The sequence below is a fragment of the Diachasma alloeum genome, unplaced genomic scaffold (assembly GCF_001412515.2).
Source record: "Diachasma alloeum isolate Michigan unplaced genomic scaffold, Dall2.0 Dall_scaffold_00195, whole genome shotgun sequence".
In the NCBI taxonomy this organism is placed as follows: domain Eukaryota; kingdom Metazoa; phylum Arthropoda; class Insecta; order Hymenoptera; family Braconidae; genus Diachasma; species Diachasma alloeum.
In genome coordinates, this window is record NW_021680360.1 from 2,204,838 (window position 1) to 2,209,476 (window position 4,639).

Sequence of the window (4,639 nt, forward strand, 5' to 3'; positions counted from 1 at the left end):
TTTTTCAATTGAATCGTGAATGTTGCGAATCACACATTTCTTCATTGTTCACAATCGCCATTTTAGTTGCGTATTCAGGGGTATCACCAGCTGCTTAAACCCAACAATGGGATTAGCGCCTCGGTTTTTTTTCGAGGAGTGGAAGGGGCAGTTTGAATGGGATAGCGGGCCTAGGAATCATTTCCCTCTACTCAGCTTCCTTAAGGTCCGGACATCTGTCCTTTCTCCTTTCTTTTAAATTTTTTTTGAGGGGCGGGGGGAGGGGGTCTTTCTTCAGCCGTTTCCTCGATACGGCGGAGGGCGCTGGGGGAGGTATTGTGGCACGTGCGTACGCAAACCAGGAAGTGACGACTGACATCTGCCTTACGTCACTCGGATGGGATTTATGGGACAATTGGACTATTTTCGGGTTCGTCGAACGGGGAAATTCTTGGGATGTCTCGTGACATTTGGAGATGAATAACATGCGGGTTAGGGGAGGAAATGGGTTGTTATTTCGGGAGGAGGCGAGGATTTCAGTGATTTCTCATTGAAATTGGAATTTTGTTATTTATTGGGTAGTTTGATGATTTATCATTATTTTATTTTTGAGGGAGTTTGGGGTTGGATGCGGGTGATTTAATTAATGAATAAGTCCAGATGAGTAAAAAAATGTTTATTCAAAACTGTTTGCTCGGGAGACATATAAACACGCTTCAAACTCCTCGGAGTAACTAACTCTAGGAACAAGGATCTCAAAGGTCTGAAGCTTTGGCGAGATAGACCCATGAAAGCCTCTATTCATTGCAGTGGCAATGAGTGTTGAGGATATCTAAGGCTTTCACAGTTCTCTCACATATCTTTAACGTTTGAAATAAATCATGAATATTCAGTGTCATTGAAATTACATTTTTCACTCGATTATCATTTTTTTAATCATTCGTTGATTATAAATACATAATTGGAATTGTTTAAACTTTCGGAAACATTATTTTCCAGGGAGGAAATCGATTTCTGGTAAAATTCTGAATATGAATGAATTTGTTACGATTCCGAACCATTGGTTTTTGTGCTGGAAATTTGATTATTTATAGAAAATGCTCGTAATTTTCAAAAATTGCAATTTTTAAATTATTTCAGCAATCTTCCTCGGAAAATAGACTTTTTAATATTTTTTTCATATTTTTAAAATGTTCTCTAACGATTCAATATCGAGATTTAAATGCAGACCTGCAAAATTTAAATAATAAAATCATTGCAAAATGTCCGGAAATTTAGGGCCAAATGGGGCTGAAATGAAATTTCTGATGTTCGACTACAAAATTGGAAAAGCATTCCACTACACTGTTAGGAAAAAAATGAAATTTCATGGACAGTTGACTACTAATTTTCAGGACAGTGACACTGAATGCAATTTAGGTGGAAAAAATCATGAATTTTCAGGTTTCACTGAAAATTCAGTAAAGTTCCAGAATTTCAAGCAGCTGATATGAATATTCGTGCCAAATTATATTGAATTTTCAGTGAAATCTGAAATTTCATGATTTTTCCCCCCTAAATCGCATTCATTGTCGCTGTCCTAAAAATTCAAGAATATATTTACCGGAATTTTTTGGTTTTTTATTCATTTTCAGGGAAAAATGGAACTGAAATTTGCAGTTCTCTTTAAATTGTCGACGAAATTTTGAATTTCCAATGACGAAATTCATTGAAATTTCAGTGGTAATTAAATTCGATAAAAATTTTCAAAAAGTGTACAGGAAATTTCAGACAAAAATGTTAACAGTATCAAGGAAAAACAGTCAGAGTGCTTGGATGTTCTTAAGGATATCCAATTATGAATTTCAAAAATCCAAAAGGATGTTAAAAATTTATGATGTATTTTAAACATTCTTCGGAGAATTGTTTATAATATTATCATTCATATATTATAGTTTTTCTTGCAACGTAAAAAGTTTTACCAATCCTTTCAAAAGAAAAGCGAAACAAAATTAAGGAAATCATAATTTTGAGATTTTTAATGAAATATTCATTTCATTTATCAGCATTGTGATTCATTAAATCCTCTATGAATTTAAACATCCTTATCGATAGAGCAACCGCTGAATAAAGTGTGCAAAATGCTCCTCAAAGCCGTCCGAGCCTCTTTAGCTCAGTGGTAGAGCACTGGTCTCGTAAACCAGGGGTCGTGAGTTCAAACCTCACAGGAGGCATAATTTTTTTTTTGTCATTCAATCAAATTCAGTCCTCATTAGTCCCCAGTTCATCATTACCCCATTCCGCAAGTTCTACCGTATGGTAAACCCCTCGAACCCAAAAATCGCGGGATGGATCCGCCCCTCAATTCGATGAACTCCAATGAACAATTTATTTCAACCGAGAATTCGATTCCCCCTAAAACTCGAAAGAATTCTGCAAAAATTGCGAAGTTAAGAAACATGATTTGAAAAGAAAATTTAGAGTGTCGCCATTTGTGATTCAGCCGGCGTTCATTCGCGTATTCCGCGAATGCACTTCACGTAGAAAAGAACCGAGTAGAAAGAAGAAAACCGTCTCTCAAGCTCCCTCGGTATTCCAAGTGAGATCCGCGTACAGTTTCTGTAAAATATTTTCCGCGAATAAAATAAGTTCAAAAAATAAAGTCCCATAAAACCCGACAAACAAAGGACTCCCTCCCCCCCTTGCCCCCCCCCCCTCGACCCTTTGTCACCGACAATTCATAAAAAACCCAACTAAAAATATGAAAAGGGGTCGAGTGACTAATAAAAGTCGCCATAAACGTCACACTCAATAGTTTGATTTAACCTCAAAACCACGGTATCTGAACGGTGGAATATGTCCCCGGGTAATTGGCAAAAGAGTCTGGCATCAATTGCTGGGGAAGACTGTACCCCCCTTTTTCTTGCAGACCGGTTTATCGGTCTGTACCAGGGGGGGGGGGGGGGGCGACGAGATAGGCCTTGCGGCACGTAGAGCACGTAGCCGAGGTGATGGTCTACAGCCCGATGAACGCGACAAAAATATTTACGTTTAGAAAACGGTATACTACAAAGTCGTATTATCCGGGGTGTATTAAGGACAATGAGAAAACGTTCTTGCCACGCGGGTGATAAATTAAATGTTCCAGGCGAAGGAGGAATAGAACACTGAACTGAGCGTCGTGGAGGCTCTGTAATTTCGGTTGTCAGGCGAAGTCATTGAAGAGTTTACGCAGAAACTTTCAATGATTTGAAATTTATGAGGGGACATTACTGGGTTATTCACTGGTAGAAATTTTTGTCTGAATTTTTCGTGGCGAATTCCGGAAATTTTTATCGTGTTCATGTTCCAATGAAATTTCAGGAAATCTTGTCATCGAAGAATCCACAATCGAAATCGAAACATTCCACTGTTTTTCTGTTCGAATGATCTGAAAATCTATGCAACATTTGATTTTTCAGTTCAATCATTCCGTGAAAATTTCCGTTTTATTCCCACTGAAAACTCATGAATTTCCTTGGATTCCACCTAAAACTTGAAATTTCTTTACCAATTTCCCATAAATCAGATTCAATGTCACTTTCAAGAGAATTATTCCCATATTTTCCACGAAATTTCGAAAATTTTCTAACAGTATTCTGCGAAAATTCCGAAAAGAGGAAAATTCAGGGAAAACTTGAAAATTCATGACATTTTGTTTCTGAATATTCATGTTCCACTGAAAATTCAATCAAACTGTGAAATTCCCATCTCACTCGCACTGAAAACTCATGAACTTCCGTGAATTCTACTTGAAACTTGAAATTTCATAACCACTTTTTCCCTAAATCCGATTCAATGTCACTCTCATGAAATTTACAATAACAGCGTCATAATTGCCCTAATTCCGGTTATTGAAGAGTTTACGCAGAAAAATGAACTGATTCGGAATTTATGAGTGGACAACACTGGCTTATACGCTTTGATATAATCTCTGGAAGATACAAGCTGGAACTTCAGGAATTAGAGAGACATAGGGCCATTGATTCAACTTGATCCAATTAATAAAACCGAAACTGAATGAATACTTTGCCAGGGGAAGAGTGGATGGGGAAGCGATCTTGAAACACATTAAAAAAATTGAATTTCCGGGTTGAATTGAGAGTATCGAACTGAGCGTTATGGTCTCCCTAATTTCGGTTGGTTCCCTAATTCATCGAGGAGTTCACTCAAAAAAAAGAGCAGACGAAACCGATAATTTGTACTTTTTCTTTAGTAATCTTTATCAAGCACAGTCCTGATGCCTAAAAATTATGGAGATACAGCTGGTCTAGGTCTACTTATCCCTAAAAAATCGAAATTAGAGTTGTGCTACTCCAGGATTATCAGCAAAAAATGCGAATACGTTTTTAAAACTGTTGGAACATTTAAAAAATCTCAATTTACTGAGAAAACGAACTTAGGGTCATAATCTCTCTAATTTCGGCTTCTGTTCCAATCGGTCGTAAAGTCCCCCTTCGCGAAAATAACTCATATAGAATTCATACATCGGTACTTCATACGATCCCCGTAATCTCCTCCTGTGTAGGGCTCATCCCCCAGAAATTAGAGAGACAAAGCCCCATTAATTCCACTTACTCTATAAAAAAAATCGAAATTTGACGCCACCTCACGTCCACGGAGGTTATCCCCCCACCGAAAA

The 4,639-nt window shown here is 37.6% G+C and overlaps 1 protein-coding gene and 1 non-coding gene across 4 annotated transcripts in view; both read left to right on the forward strand.

The window, feature by feature from the left end:
• LOC107048630 (filaggrin) overlaps positions 1 to 4,639 on the forward strand; it is a 65,880-nt gene that overhangs the window by 10,943 nt on the left and 50,298 nt on the right. The gene's annotated exons all lie outside the window — the stretch shown is intronic.
• On the forward strand, positions 2,121 to 2,192 carry Trnat-cgu. The gene has a single exon. It is a non-coding gene; the product is annotated as a tRNA-Thr (tRNA).